The sequence below is a fragment of the Linepithema humile genome, chromosome 5, assembly GCF_040581485.1.
Source record: "Linepithema humile isolate Giens D197 chromosome 5, Lhum_UNIL_v1.0, whole genome shotgun sequence".
Lineage (NCBI taxonomy): Eukaryota > Metazoa > Arthropoda > Insecta > Hymenoptera > Formicidae > Linepithema > Linepithema humile.
In genome coordinates this window covers 25,716,909-25,733,900 of record NC_090132.1, presented here as the reverse complement: position 1 = coordinate 25,733,900, position 16,992 = coordinate 25,716,909, and the positions used below count along the sequence as shown (strand labels likewise).

Genomic DNA, 16,992 nt, shown 5'->3' with positions numbered 1-16,992 from the left:
CAACGCGCCTCTATCGCGATAAAAATAGGATACGCTTGTTCGAGAAAAGTGGAAGTAATAGCTACGCAACGGTGCGAGTAAAATAGCGAGATTTTACGCGTAGAACGTGGAAAACGTCTACGCCGCGCGTATATATCGATCGTGAGAAAAGAAATGTGGCGGAGATACTATCAGATTAGCCCTTCGTCACAGAGGAAAAAATAGTAGTAACGCTAGCATGTGATTGCGGATACGAATCTATTCATTTCAGAGGATTACAATTCTGCAATCAGATAAACAGATTGCACAAAGCCGCACAATTATGACATTTGTTAATTATTGCGCGAAATTCAAGAGTACAAATGTCCGGCTTATTCATCGTTAACTATGCAGCTGAAAGAATATCTAGCGGTCCTGGGACACCCTATATCATGTTAAAAGAACTATACAGCTACAATATGAACGCATATATCCATATTGCAGCGGTCCTTTTATTGCGGCATTTCACAAAGAACTTTTTGCACCGTCAAAAAATGGAAGGCGAAAAATCGCGAAATATAGAAAGTCAAAAAAAGAATAAACCACGTCGAGTAATGAAGCGAGAGTACTCATTTGAAACTCAAGCGGACCACTTTGGCTCTTGTAACCGCTAAGCCTTAAAGTCCTTAAACGATCTCGCCGCACTTTCGAAGGGAAAATAATTTCAAGCCGTTAAAGTGCTGTTTTTCAACCCGTTTCGTTCAACGAAACAATTGAATGGCAAATGAAATTACTGCCGGCAAATTCACAGAATAAATATTTACCTTCCTAATGTTATTAATTAATTTACCAACATAATTAAGCTTTGCTTTCGTCAAAATAAACAATTCTTCGTGAAAACCGTTCTTCACGGTGGAAAGGAAGAAAATCTGCAGTGCTTGCCAAACGCCACCGACGATAAGAAATACCGCGCGCGCGCGCGCGAGGAATGCCGCGTTGAAAAAGTTTATTATTCGGCGAGATTTCGGAGGGCGATCGATGCGAGCGCGACCATGTTTTTTCCCGCATCGAATGTTTCTACGCGTCGAACGAGGAAACGTCACGAAGTCGCGGGACCGTGAATCATCGCCGGCGCTCGTGAATCACGTCGCCCTTCGCCAAAGCGAGGAGTTTAAAGGAACGTTCATAGCGAGTAGGAGCGCGTTCCGAGAGCCGTTGATATGCTCCCATGGGTGCGGCTCGTGGAACGAAGGTTCCCGCATGGGATGAAATATTCTACCCTTCTCTCTCCCTGCTTCTCTTCCTCCTCCTCCTCCTCCTCTCCCTTTCCCCACCCCGTTCCGGCGGCGGTATAATTAACCCTGGACGTTCGGGTTAACCCGCGCAGGTAAGAGCAGATACGTGGTAAACTTGGAGGGAATACCTCGTATTTCGTGCCGCTCGGCAACAAAGTATTAAATTAGCACCAGGAAGCCGGAGAAGGGACTCGATGCAACCCTTTTCCCCCGAGATGCATCGACGGAGAGAGAGAAAAAAAAGAGGATTTATCGTCGATGCGGTTCGGAACGCATACACGCGTGTAGAAATTCTCCGATAATCGTGCTGGCTCGCGAGTATGAGAACGATCGTTCGTGTCGTGACTCTTTAACCCCTCGCGCACCGAAATATTTTCATACATTTTTACAATCTCGTAACGCGAAGCGTGGTAGTTCACAGGATGTGTCGAAATGTTCAGTTTCCTCCCGATCATTCTCTCCATCTTACAACGTTCATTAATGATGCAACGGGAAGCTTGAGTGTTATCGCTGCATCCAAATTAATCGCGATAACGCGGCAGTAAAGCTTCATCTATTTTTTAAATGTCAGCCGTGATTTTGTATTGCTCTCGCGCAGAATTCGGTCAACGACCTGACCTAGCGTTTAAATGAAGTCTCTATTAGACTGTGCGTCATCTTCAATATACCTATGTCATGATAGAATTTCATTTGTAATATGAGGTACATACACTTCCTAAATAAGTAAAAATAATATTAAAATAAAGTAGAAACGCGATAGATTATTGACAATTGTGCAGTTATATATCTGTACTTTGTAACATTTGTAAATAAAGAATAATCTGTCATCAAATATAAGCAATCATCTTCAATATTCTCATTGAAGTGCACGCGCGTGTATTTTATGTCTACAAGTTTTCAATTGATAATCGAAACGATCATATTTCGATGAAATTTCTCCAAGATTTATCAAAATCTAATGCATTATATACTTTCTTATTTTTTCAATGGCTTCTATAAAGTCCTTGAAAATGCATTTCACGACATTTATCAAAACCGCACTTTCACCAGTTACCTGAGGCGCCGGAAGAGCTGGTTCTACCGCTGGTCGTTACGTCGCTCGATAAACGCGCATATTCGGGATTTACCGCGCGATATCTCCGCCGGACGTGTTTCTCGCGATGATGTGAATTGTAAACCGACGCGCGATAAGTGACGACGAGTCGACGATACATACCCGGGCTTTCGACAAGAACTGCGCTCGCTCGCGGTAGGCGTGTTGCTAGCCGCGCGTTGCGACGAACGATGCCGCAAGAAATGAGACACGGTCGAATGCATACGCTTGTACGTGGCGATGACAATGCATGATGCTCGCAGTGTCTCTCTTTAGGAGCTCGGGATACATCATCGCTCCGCGATATCGCGAATAATCGTCGATAACGGCTCTTTCGAAACATTCGATGATATTTGAACGTTTTTGTAAATGTCCCCAAAATTTCAATACGAGATTTCACGAGGAAAATTTTAATATCACAGACTTTATTTTGATTCAAGTATATTAATGTTCGCGATGCTTTGTTTTCCACGAGCACGTCGCACGCGTTATTAAAGAATCGATCGTTCGTATCTGCTTTTAATATTGCATTATTGTCCTGCGCGTATCTCCTGGAAACGCCTCTAGAAAATTATCGGTAACGGAACGAAGAACATCCATGATATCTATCCGGCGAGGAAGGAACGAGGCAGTTCACGAATTTCCATTAATCTCTGTCCCACGCGTGCTATCATCGCGGGAGTTTCATCGATCTCCGATCACCTTGCCGAAGGTCGATCTCGTCCCGCCACACAGTTATTTTTCCCTCGAGGGCTCCCCGGACGATTCTTCGCCATTTCTCGATATGCCTTTCGAAAATCGAGATTCCGAGATCAACGGTGGAGATGTGGAAGTCGACCGCACACACGTGCGATGATGCGTAAAGATTGGAGATAACTTTCTAAAGTAATCTACAGAAGTGTGGAGAGCGAGCCAATATATTCCTCGTGGAACGATATGTGAATGATATTTTTATATCTACGTTAATTGACTAGCAAATACTCGCGCTAAATCAGTGACTTCGACGACGTTTAATTCATAAGATTCAATATTTGAATCACCTGGCACAATATTTTATTCAAATAAAATTTCTAGAAATGGATCGCCTAATCGTTTATTAAGAATGACGTATCAAATCAAAGCATGAACTTGCATAACTTTATAATAACATACGTAAATTATATAAAGATAGAAAATGTGAGATATACCTATATAAATGCATTTTAATTAGTGCAGGCTTGAACGATTTTAATAGTTATATAAAACAATACGATTTAATGCATATAGAATCTTTTTTATCTATATAGTACGTCCTGACATACATGGCGTAATATAAAAATGGGTTTAAAAATGGTTTTTTTAACATTTCTAAATTTTTACACCGTGATTTAAGATTTGATCAAATGCTGCTTGACAAAATACATTGCGAAAACACATCGTGTATAATAAATGTTTTCAATGTATAAATATGACTATTCTCGGAATGAAGTTATTCCTCGTTGCATTATCAAAAATGTGCCTATTATTTCAAGGAAATTATTTCAGAATACGCTTTGTCACGACGAATTTTCAGAACTCTTATCAAGATAGTCAAATATTATTTCGTTCGAACGGAAAAAAGAAAAATGCATGGAAGTCTCGACTCGCGTTTGACAATCGCGGTTTTTATCTTCATTACGTTACGATATATTAAGACAGAACGCCTGTCGGGTTTAATATTATTCGCCGTAAAATGAATTCCCATCAAGCATGCCCGACATTACGATGTGACATAATCACGTATCCGCGAGGAGAGCGATAAACGCGTACATTCGTTGGCTGTATCGATAAAAATCGTAAAATCGCGCACTGCGCTACACCGCCACGCACGAAGAAGGAAAAATTGAAAGGATGATGTTAATCTCTGGAATCAACCTCAGAACGAAATCGCGTCTCTGTGCCTCCGCACTCGTTCAGCGCGTACGTAACCGTATCCTCGGGCGCATTCGCACACATCGACACCGTGCGCGCTTCTACTCGGTGGTTATCTCTCGCGGAGCGTGTGCGTTTACTATCGCGCATCCGTGCGTGTCCATTAGTCCGCGCGCTCACGCTTACGCGCACACGCTCGGCCCGAATGCGGTCGAGCGCGGTGCGACATGCGTGTTGTGTAAGTATGTGTATACGTATGTATGCGTGTGGTCGAGTATAAAGTCACAGCGGGAGCAGAAGCGGCGGCAACGACGAGCGTACACGCGATGTAGAGAGAAGTTGGTTGGCAAAGGACGAAGGAGGAAGGGGGAAGGGATGAAGGAGGAGAAGGAACGGGTGACGACGCTGCGGTCTCTCTCTCTTTCTCTCTCCCTCGTCAGCACGCTACGCATACCTAACTTAGGTCATACCGACACGAATGCGATAAGTGTCTCTGTCGGAGAGAGCCCAAAGGGAAGGGCGGGAGAGGAGCAAGAAACGAGTCGCGGAATTCGAGCCAGGGTGGTCCGAAAGTTACGAATCTGCAGGCTGCGACGAAGCGTAAGTGCGAACGCGAGGTCGTCCTCCGAATCCGCGCGCGCAATTACGCCAGATTTTGTTCCACTCGAGTAATTACGCGCATTTCCAACCGCGACGTATTTTTTGCGTGACTTTTTTTCGGACGAAATAAGCTCGTACGGCTGGCGGACTAGCAAGAGAGGTGGCGGTTAATTTCTGTTTAAATATTCGAATTGCATGTCGTGTAATATCGATTACCAGTTGAAAATTGATTGCGTCTGAAAAAGTCTATATGATTTGATAATTGCTAAAATATCAATGTAGTAAAAATACGATTACGGTTTGTATAGAACACGGCGAGGTTAATTAAATAAAATAAAATCTGAAATTTCTGCAAATTACTCGAGAGACCAATAAATATTAAAAATAAATGTCTCAAAAGTAATAAAAAATATATATATGCAAACTCTATAATTATGTAATTTGAAAATAAATCCGAGAATAGCTATTTTCATCATATAATGTTTAAAAATTGGAATCTCTTCCCAGATAGCCAAACGTTAGCAATGTTAGTAGATTGACAGTAAATTGAATCAAACTTGCTGTCGATTTGTCAGCATTTCTTACATTTTGCTTACTAAATTCTATATCTCTTCGCGCGCTTTTCTCTTCTTTTCAAAAACCTTTAGTTGACGTAAGAAAAGGATATATAACTATTGTAATACCGAACAATTCGTCCTCTCTCTCTTTCTCAGATCGAAACGAGCGACTGCCGCCGGTGCTGTGCGCGCCAGTTACATCACCTTGTCCGCTTACGCGTGTCCGCTTGTGACGGCGGATCAAAAATTACAAGCTGGTCGTAATGAACGAGCGAGCGCGGTGCATCGGCGTTGTGTATCCGACAAAGACGCAACTGCGTCGCCGTTGCTTGCGACATTTCCACAGCAGCCGGGTCGCGGAAACAAGCGCGCAATTTTATCGGAACGAAAGGTCGTCCGTCCATTCGCCGCACAAAATTAAATTAAACGCGCTCGACTATTTACGCGTTTTCTCGCCTGGCCGGAGAGTATCGTCATTTATCGGCGTAAGCACACATTTATATCCCTCGTCACTTATTGTGTCTATTAATCATTCGCGGATAGTGCTCGATAGCTCGATAATAGCACAGCGTTGGCACATCGTTTTCAGTACTAAGTATTTTTAAGAAGTTTTCATTTAATTCGACGTTAATTAAATATTGATACCCGAAGATAGAATATTTAACGGAAAGTATCGGATTTCTCGAGATATTTTTTCCTCTTTAGCACCACTAATTATACTTATTACTTTCGATAACGAAGAGTAATCGATTTCCTATTTCGTTCGTGCGCTCTTAAATTATACGTTCGCTCGCACTACCGATTTATCGCTCGGCTTGTTAACGCGATCGCTATCGAAAATCTCGCGCGACGCACGGACCTCCTCCTTATGAATCGTTGCGCACAAATCACTCGAGGACAGACGTCCCGAGAGGCGCGCGCGATGGCGATGTATCGATCCGATGTCCGCTACCGAACCAAGTGAAACGCGGTCGGCTCCCGTAATATAAAAGTGTCGGATACACAAACGCCGCGACTGGTGCGGCGCGTCGCGACGGGACTAATTATCGTTTTCGTACAGAGATAAATTACATCAGGCTGGACATTTACCGACGGCGCGTTCGTTGTTCGAGCTGATTTACAACGTGCGATATTGTATAGCGTGCGGCCGATTCGCGCGCGCGCAGCGTCATCGCGAACCTTCGCGCGGCTATCGCCGCGCGTCCGCCGCGCTTCGGTTACGATATCGCGGGGATCAAATTTTTGCGGAACGCGCCTCGCGGAGCGAGAACGACCAATCATCCGCCCCGCAGTAAATCCAGGAAGAGGCCCCTTATTCATCGCGCCGACGCGCGATTGCGTCGCGCAGATTCGTGAACAGGCGATTTTGGCGCGATATTAGATGCATAAAATTAAATCTCAAGTCGATCGTTTTCAGTGAATGTAAATAATGTATTTAAATGTCGTTCACATCTATACAATGTTGATCTGGCATAGAATATCTAAACAATCACGCGTTATAAATAATATAAACAGGCAAATAATAAAAAATAACCGCTGATTATTTATCCATAAATAAAATATGAAGTGATAAGTGAGATAATCTACACGTAAATTATTAAAATAAATAAAAATCAATTCTTACTTTTCATGAAAAAATGTAAGAAATTGTTTTCAACTCTAGGTCATGCTAGATTAAAGAACTGTAATAGATTTCGAATTTAAGAAAGAAACATCGCATTGACGATATAGTAAACAAAGTGTTTGTTTTCTCGTCGGCCCAAATGCGTGTGCATCCGCAGCAATCAATAACAAAGATGTAACCGGCTTTCTCGCATCGTAACGACGTACATGACGCGATGATGCGAGTGGTGACGAATGCCCGCAAATGGTCGCAACCCGATCGCCAGTGTCCAATAAAAAACTTGAGTCACTTTAAAGCTACTTCGACGGCGAAATAGCCATCTCACGGTCGGTTACAACTGCCGGAGTCGCGAGGTGTTTACATACATTTTTGCGGCCGATCGTGCGGGCAAATAACGCCCGGGCGGCGATTGCAATTTAACGGTTATTTAGAAATCGACGACTACCGCCGCCGTTGCCGACGATGATTTACGGCGCTACTTTTATAATCGACAGCCATTTCCCGGACCGATTTACGATGTGCCAACCGCGGAAAGAGCGTAATCGCGTCTCTTCGTGAGAGAGTAGGCGCGCGCAGCGAGCGGTCACTTTTTTTCCCGTCGCCGATGTGTCTCGCCGTGGAAATCGCAATTCAACGCTCGCTCCGGCTCCGACGCGATCGCGTAACCACGAGGAACAGGGACTCTAACGGTGTTAGCCGCCTACGCGCGACACACAAATTATGTATAAGGATTTTAAAACTGCCTTTCGATACGCATGTAGTCGAAGTAGATAAAATAGGATACAACAATTCACTTTAACTTTTAGTATTTTATACTAATATCATTACAAAAATATATTGTAATGCAATTAATGGATTTCGAGATACAATTTGACAGATGCGTAGGTGCTCAATATTAAATTGGAGTAACAGAATAAAATTAAAATATAAAATTTGGATTGTAGTTAAAAATACAGCGAGTTGGATATTAATGAAATAAATTTTAACAGCGAAAAGATAAATATAGCTACATTAGTTATTTCTGAATATTGAAATATTCAAGAATATTCCGATTTCATATATCTTCATTATTTGTCGCGCTACAATTACACATATTTCCTGTCATATTGTACAATTAAATTAATTTTCCCTACTGTTATCGATCTGATAATCGAGCAATCGGATAATTATTTTTTCACTCTCGCGTGACGAAATGATCTTGAACATGCAATCGGTAGATAAAAAAAAATTCGTATCTTTACTGAAACTCGGCGAGCATGTACGTCGCGTTACGATGAACGCAACGATGCGAATCTTATTACACACCATTCGCACGACGCACCTGCGTAATATGCACGCACATATTTAATCACTCACGATACACATTTTAGTAAAAAAAAAAATACTAACAACAAGTACTTGGTAAATTATTAAGTGTTGTATCAAATTTGTATCACAATATTATTTATCGTTTTTTTCAACATATAATCTAAATCCATTACAAGTCAAAAACTAGCAGTAATACACGTCATATGTGTGATAAGTACGGTCATACTTTAGTATGATTCCGGCCACACGGCGTTTCAATGCGAGACACGGACGCCATTACGACGATACATTCCAATTTCATACGCGACATAAGCGAGCGAGCGAGCGAGCGAGCGAGCCCAGCATCGTCTTATCGTTTTGTTTCATCTTTCATATCGCGATAAACGCGATTCGGAGCACAGAACGGAGCGTACGTGCTCTTACGAGCACGCCGCTCGCTTCCGGTGGCCCGCCTCTCTTTTCCCCATTCTGCCCCTTTCTAGACTTTCTCGCAGCATCTCGCGTCTCGCCACGTCTTTTCTTCAACGCCGTGAGAGTACGTGATTGTCTCTACAAGATGTTCAGTGTCTACCGTGATACTCTATATTACGAATTTGCTCGCGAATTTTAGCTTAATCTTTTCATGAGGAAACTAAATTCAACTGCTATCGCTCTTAATTTATAAAATAGTTTTATATCGTCAAGTCTCGATTCAAAAATGTCGTTAAAATTGAAATTAAAATTAAAAATGAAATAAATAAATATATATTATCGCTAAAAACTTAATCACTTTCGATCGTTTCTAAGTTAGAAATTATCAACACTTTGTAGAAAGGATTATAACAACTGTAATTATAACAACTGTAACTGTGTAACAACGACATTGATCGTGAAATCAGTAAAAAAAGAGTAGCATATCTAAAACAAATCATGTAGGACTTGCCGCTCTCGAGCTAGCAATATCGGCTGACCCGATTCTTCATCGTTTCTATTTTACGCGTAACTGCATAATCGACGATGTCCGTAATAAATTCGCGATACCGTGCTGTAAATCGTCAATGCCAGCGGTTTATCTGCATCTCACCCGGACATCGCGTTTCTACGATGCACTTTTTATAGATGCTCCAACGTCAACGGCAGTATTGTCAGCTATGAAAATAATTGTTACAGTAGCTAACTAATTCTTTATTCAAAAGACAGTTCTAAAGAATGACAGGCTTGTTTGTAAAATCTCCAGAAACATTATAAATAATTAATCTGACAGCTACTTTTTGTTATCCGGATTTTTCAGACATTCAAACGGCTAGTTAATATTTTGCGCATCAGGATCAGTTTTATGATCAAAATTAATTTTAAACTCTAATTCAAAAACTAATTTAAAATCCTTTTTTTTTTAAATAACAAGTTTCAGCAAATTTACATCATCAAATATTCCGAATTATAGAATGGCTTACAAATTATATGAAAAATAAACAGTTTTATATTCGATTAAGTCGTTCAATTATTTCACTAATATTTTTTTGTGTTTATATTTTACATAACGAATGAGCAGTGCTGACTGGCGCGCATTAATGGGGAATACCGAATTGACGTGGTACCGAACGATACGTCCTCCTACTCCATCGTTTCAAGTCCACTCGGGGGACATTTATATCATTATAACGCGAATTAATGCGCTGCCGATGTAATAAATATGACGACTGACGTAGTAAGCGCGTGGGCGGCGGCAGGAAATCAAGAATAAATGATACGCAATGATAACGTTGCGCACCTGAAAGCGTTGCCAGATAACATTGCGTTACGTCGCGGATCGATTTGTTCGCACAGCGAAATGTGATATATTGTAACTAATAACCGTTTACATTCGCGCGGCAAATATATGCGTGCCGATATTATTTGATGACCGCGGGGATAAATATCGATATCATTAAGACTTTTACTAAGCGAAGTTTGAATAACTCGAGGAAAAAATGCGGAAAAGAGAAAAATATGTTAATAAATATAAATAAAATTAATACCCTATTCCGTTTGCCTTTTTCAATAAAATTAAATCGGTATTTAATCAGTCAAGATATTAATCGTTTAAGTATTTTAAATTTGTTAAATTAATGCTGACAGTGTTTTAGAGAAATGTTAGAAATATTTTACTTGTCTTCCGATTCCGTTATCTTGGGTACTCTGTTATCGATTTAACTAAATACATTTCAAAAATTTTCAGAGAATTTTAACAGATAAAGAAATCGATATTTTCTTCAAAATATTTAAATACATAAATTCTTCGCCAAAAGTCCAGAAGATAAGATAAGCTAATCGGATGTTTGCGTGATGGTTTTCGTTTCGGAAAAATAAGATTCAGGTAATTGAAAGTAAAGAGGGTAAATAACAGGTATGTATAAATTAAGGTAGTTACAACTGAAGTTGTAACATTGTAGAAAGTACGAAAACCTTCAACTTGTGCTAATTCAATGCTATTACAAATAGTTACTATTACAATGCAAACGAAAACTTTTGTCAACTAACAGTGTAAACAGAAGTCGATTTTCATCAACCGAACAGCATACGCGTTTGAAGTTAGCCCCCCAATATTAAAAATAATTAAGTTATTTTACATGATTCGATTGCACATTGTTTGCACATGATTGTACTTCTTTTATTTTTGTTTGCACACCTCTAGAAAAAGTTATTAAAAAAAAAACTTGCGGGCGCTAACTTCACATTAAAAAATGGTGAAATTGGCTCCCAAATTTTTTTTAAAACTTTTTTATTAGAAATGCAAACAAAAATAAAAGAAGTGCAATCATGTGCAAACAATGTGCAATCGAATCATGTAAAATAACTTAATTATTTCTAATATTGGAGGGCTAATTTCACGCATATCCGAACAGCAACGTCGCAATATCATCGTCTAACCATACAAGTCACGATTCTTTGTATCATTTTTTGCATCGAGTCTTGCATATTTACATGATCAATAATTATTGTCGATCGTTGTAAGAATACGTGCCATGTGGGAATCCTGTTTATCCCGATTGAATGTCGGAACCGAAAAAGGTACTCGTGTAGAACGGAGACGCGAGTTTTCTCAGCTGTCCGAGTATCCAAGTTAGCGCCATATAAACGCGAGTCGTTTGTGCGCTGTTGCAAGGTCACCGTTGTCGCAGCCGATCTCACCGATCGGTGCGTGCGGTGCGTCGACCATAAATCCGGACAAGGTGTACATGCATTAGACCGTGAATTAATTATCAATGAATTATAAAAATATCGGCGGGACACGTAACATATGACGAGTATGAATGAAAAACTTTAATAAGCTATAATTTATTGTTCTTATGACAAACAATTAGCCATTATTGCAGTAATATCACACTAGATGTTTTCGCGTGCTTTATAAGCTCTGTAAGCAGCACATGTTGATATAAAAAATATTTTTTTCTTAGTTTCAATGATAATCTACTTGTAAGAATGCTATGTATACCGCTACACTTGATATAAAAATAATTATTTAACATTTTGTTACTATTTTTCCTTTAGGCAAAAGCAAACAATGCGACAGCAATTTGCATCTTTGTTCGTAAAATCCTCAGCAACACTTGCAAGCGAGTAGCAACCGCGGTCGCGATACCGTAAGAAAACAGGCAGAAATTAACCGGAAGCGTTACGCGCTGCGATGATATATCTCGTGGAGCAACCTCGAAGACAAACATAAGCGCTGCTTGAACAACCTTCATATTCCTATTAAGCAAATTTTTACCGTGTAAAATACAAGGAAAAGAGAGTTGGCCGGTAGCCACGCTTCGCATATTCTATTTGTCAAACTTCCCCACACCGAATGTTAGAGGCGAGCTACACGCTGTACCCGGATACATTAAAGTTTTTCTCACCGAGCAGAGAAATATTGGAATAAAAAGTTTTTGAAAAAATCATGTTTTAAAGAGAATCGATGGAAAGTATAGATTAGGATTTATCAAATGTCATAATTCTCCAACAAAGATATAAGTATTCGAAAAAGATAAATCTTGATTCCCATTTCATTCCCCTTAAAGCAAGTAACTACTATGAATAGCGATAATCTCGCTCCGGAGATACGTAGTTTGATCAGCAATTCCGATATAGACACTTGGTATCCCCTCCGCTTCGAAGGGTTAATGGTGGACTCGAGAGAGGACCGAAGAGGAACGTCTCCCAGGAGCGGATTCGCGTCCATTCGCGGGCGGGAGAGGCAGAGGCGGCCGTTAAGAGCGGCGGAATACCTGAGGAACGGGTCGGAAAAAAACATGCACCGGCGAGCGGGCGAGGTGAAGGAACGAGTGCGGACGCTGCGAGAGAGGCGAGAGGGAGAGGTGCGCGCGATCGGCAGGAGCGAGAGAGGAAACGAGGGAACAGAAGAGTCCCCGATCGAGCTCGGTGAATTTTATCCGAAACTCGGTGCGACCTCCTCTCCCTCCCTCTTCTCCACCTCCTCTCCACCTTTTCGACATCTTCAACCTTTCATTTTATATCTCTCCCTCGTGCCTTTCGCTCCCACCGTCCCGTTCTGTTTTTCCATCTTCTTCCGCATCTCGTCGTTCGTCCTCTTTTCTCTTATCGCCGCGGCATAACTCACCGCTCTCTGCTACCAAAGACGCAGAGAGAAATAATCGGCGAAGAAAGCGGAAGAGTGAGAGAAGGAGACGACGATGATGCAGCGAGAAGAAGAAAAAAGGGTACGGCGAATCTCCATGCTAACGACGAGGCCGTCCTAATTATTCGTCGAGTGTCGGTAGAAAGATCGTCACCGCTGCAACAGAGAAGGAGAGAGACTCGCGAGGGGGAGGGCGGGATGGCGGTTCAGTGGGTGGGCGCGAGAGTAGTCGTTCCACCTCGTGGCAAATGAGCGGCACTCTGTATCGATCACCAGAGGTCACGACACCGGTGGGATAGGTAAATGTGTGAATATACGTATATACGTGTACATCAGTACGTAGGTGTACACACGCGGGCTTACAACGATTGCGGGCGACCGCGTACCAGCAGCGCGGAGAAGCGCGACCGAAGAGGAAACGAGGAAAGAGAAAGAGAGAGGCGGGGAAGATTGGAGAGAGAGAGAGAGAGAGAGAGAGAAACTCGCGAGAGACGAGAGCGAGAAGGACGTGTGACGAATCAGCGGCTTTACGACGCGGCGCGAAGCGGTACGGTGACTTGAACTCGCTCGCTTGCCCGCACACGGCAGAGCGGGCACTTCCGCGTATAAACATGGACGAGGGCTTCTCGTTCCCCCGATCAGCATTGCCGAGAACGCCTCGCAGCGCGCAACTATCGCGTCGCGTCTTAAACGGAACGACTTTCGACGAGGCACTGCGCGACATCGATACTGCGCGCGGAAACGGCGTGTCGTACAGGTTTGCATATATGCAGTTACCGCCGTATGTGATTATGGATGAAACGGAAACATTTTTCCAATGTGTTATTACGTCACCGCTGCAACGAAAGAAGCAGACTCAATTGAAATAAACGATCGCAAAAGTATTAAGAAAATGTTGAGAATAAGCATTACGGAAACAGTAGCACTATAAATGTATGTCGATAAATTTTAGAATATCACTGCTTATAACTGAGTTTGTCGGACTGCAACCCACGTGTCTCCGCATCTTTCCAATAAAAGTTCCCAACACTATCGAATGGAAGCTATAACTCTTTGCGTAACTATTTATATATCAGCGTATTGCTTATAGCCTGACGTATCGATTTGTCTGTCGAAGAGATTAGAAAGCTCGAAAAATAGCAATGGAATTCAATAATGATCCGATAGCCATCCGACGGATATATAAATGTACATAGATAACACTTGAGAATTAAGATTACACGTACTCGTCTCGCAACTTGGTCAATTTCCGACCGAGTATACGTTATCATTTCCCATCCGTTCCGAAATCATCGCCGTTATCAACTCTCGAATTCCGAGGGTGAAATCGTAAACTGGATGATCGCGCATTCGCGGGAGCTCCCTCGCCGCGTACGTTCTAAATTATCTAATAGACACCCGAATGATACGGCGCGGGGATCGACATCGCGTTTCACCGGTTCGGCAGGTAAACGAGACTGTCGGTTCAGAAACCACGTTATTAACTGACCGTAATCGAGCTCGTCAACTATTCAGAAATGATGCCGTCCGATTCGCCTCTCACGAGCGCGCCCGCGTTTTGGATCCCGATCGCGCGCGGTTTCATTTCGCATTAGCGCGAGGGAGAGCCCGGGGGTCTTCCCGCTGCTTTCCCTTGGCTCTCCTTCGGCCGGGCTGGTTTCGATCGTGCGAACGAACCATCCGTAGCCCACCAACCAACGATGGAATCGTGTTCCGTGAGTCCGTTGGGTTTGCGCGCGCGAGAGAACCGCCGCCGCTGCTGCTGCTCTCCCCCTGGGCCCCTGCCGCTCGTCCCCCGCTTTCAACCACCCTCCCCTACCTCTCCTCTCTCTCACGGAGTATTGAACGAACGAGCGCGAGCAGAGAGGAACCAGGAGACCAGAGGCAGAGCGCAGCGACGACCGAGAGCGAGAACGAACGAGTGCCGCGTGGCGAGCGAGGGAGCGGCGGGAGAGACAGGGACGGGAGACAGAGACGCGGAGAAACGAGCTGGGTCGCGTCGATGAGAGAAGGAGCGAGGGAGACAGACGGAGAGATGCGGGAGAAAGAGAGAAGAACGGAGCCGATGTGAAGCAGGGTAGCCTGGCGGCATACAGCATAGCCGGAGAGACGTGTCGGCTCTGTGGATTCCCCCCCTCGTCGTTTCCCCTCATCCCTTTCTCTCTTTCTCTATCCACGTTCCGCGTTCTGTCTTCCATCGCGCGTTGTCTCTCTCCGACGCAATCTCACGCTACACTCTCCCTCTTTCTCGAGCCTCTCCGTTTCTCTCGCACCCGCAACCGTTTCTCCGTTCTCGCTAGCCTACCTCCGTTCGTAGCGCGCTAAAGTTCTCTCTGAAATGCGACGGTAACACCCCCTCCCCCCATCCTACCACCGCGGCCCCCGCGGTCCCTTCATAGCGCGTCCGTCGTCTCCCTCGCTCCCGTGTCGTTTCTTCCCGGCGATCCCTTCCGCGGTCCAATCGCGGCCCGCCGTGCCGTACAGATTACGGAATGAGCGAAGAGCCGAAAAGTGAGAGAGAGAGAGAGAAAAAGATAGAGAGGACAGAGATCGGGGCTACGCGTCATCATCAATGTTGTCCTTGTCGTCGTTGTCGTCGTCGTCGTCGTCGTCGTCGTCGTCGTCGTCGTCGTTTCCGCGCCGAGCCGAGCCGAGATACGGCATCTTTTCGAAGCTGCTATATATCCCCATCTCGCTCTCAGGCATTCTCGCATGAGCGCAGAAATGCCGGTGTTTTTGTTGACCGCTGCCGACCGAGTCGGCGGCCGGCTTCTCAGACTCAACGCGCGCGCGAATCCCGGTACGTTCAGCGTCCAAATGAGCGGTTTAGGTAGCGATGTCGAGGAGCGTCCTCGCGGGAGAAGGAGTGGGACGTCTTGCGACGGATGGTCGGCCGGCAGGAATGCAAATTGAGGGACCACATGCAGGAACGTCCGTCGAAATCGGTTAAGGGGGAGCAACGATTAAACGTTTCTATGCAGCTACGCTATCCGGACTGTCCCGGCAGATTGCCATTATGTTATCGATCCGAAGCGAAGATGTCGAAACGTGTGCGGGAGATTACGTGCGAGATAATTAGCTCGGGAGAATTAACGCACTTGGAGTCGGGAAAGGCAGTTTATAAAGATATAGCACTTTTTAGAACTCTCGGCGGCAATGCTCATAAATTCCGTAATCTGCATACGCCGCTTTCATTTAATTCTCGTTCTCAGCACAAGAGGGATTAAAAACTAAAAAGAATCAATTGGAATCCTTATTTCACATCAAGTTTTTTTGAAAATTAATTTTGCACCAAAAAATAAAATATTTGTAAAAAGCTTCCTAGAAGACGTAAATATTTATCATATATATATATCTAGACTACATCTCACTTTGAACGGTGAATTTAATGATAAACACATAATTGCATAATCGATGTAAAATTAAATAAAATAGCATAACATTTCAATTCTCATCCAGTAACAGTGTATACATATCAAGAAATCATAGCCAGGCGATCATGCAGTGGAAAGCGATGCAGAAATTAATGCGAGGTGATGTAACAGTGGAGAGATAGCGGACAATTAAAATCGAATATAGGTAATCGATAAGATTGGGCGGACGAGCGGTACGAGCGAGGGGGAAAGGGAAGCGAGCGAGGAGGAAGTCGGCGACGGCGTCGATCGGGAATATCGAATACATTAATCAATAACGCGCGAGAGGACCGCTTCGTCCCTCGGTTAAAACGGCAAACGAACGTTGTGGGAGTAGGAGAGCAGTATATCAATAGAAGACGCGGCCGGCGAATCGTATAATGCAGAAAACCTGAATAGCGGTATTAGTCAGCCTCGTCCTCGTCGAGCCGTTCAATGGCTGATATGTCACAATTAATGCCGGCCCTTACTCGCGTTCTATTCGCGCAATGTCTTCCGAATGTTTTATGCATGTAAATACACGAAAAGCTCTATAAAGCATTTTTTTAAATGTCTTTAAAATGTGTAACTTTTCACATCAATGCGAGAAAAAACCCCGTAAATTATCGTCGAACAAGAAAAGAATAATGAATTCTCATCGCGCGATTCCGCTAC

General features: G+C 43.4%; 1 protein-coding gene across 18 annotated transcripts in view; it reads right to left on the bottom strand.

The window, feature by feature from the left end:
- Nucleotides 1-16,992, bottom strand: part of tou (toutatis) — a 144,884-nt gene that overhangs the window by 110,185 nt on the left and 17,707 nt on the right. The window contains exon 1 of one of the 18 annotated variants that reach the window (XM_067355136.1): nt 2,308-2,327. The exons of the other annotated variants lie outside the window; for them this stretch is intronic. The gene's annotated coding sequence lies outside the window, so the exon portion shown is untranslated. Of the gene's footprint in view, nt 1-2,307; nt 2,328-16,992 lie in introns of those variants that run through there. 18 annotated transcript variants of the gene reach the window in all.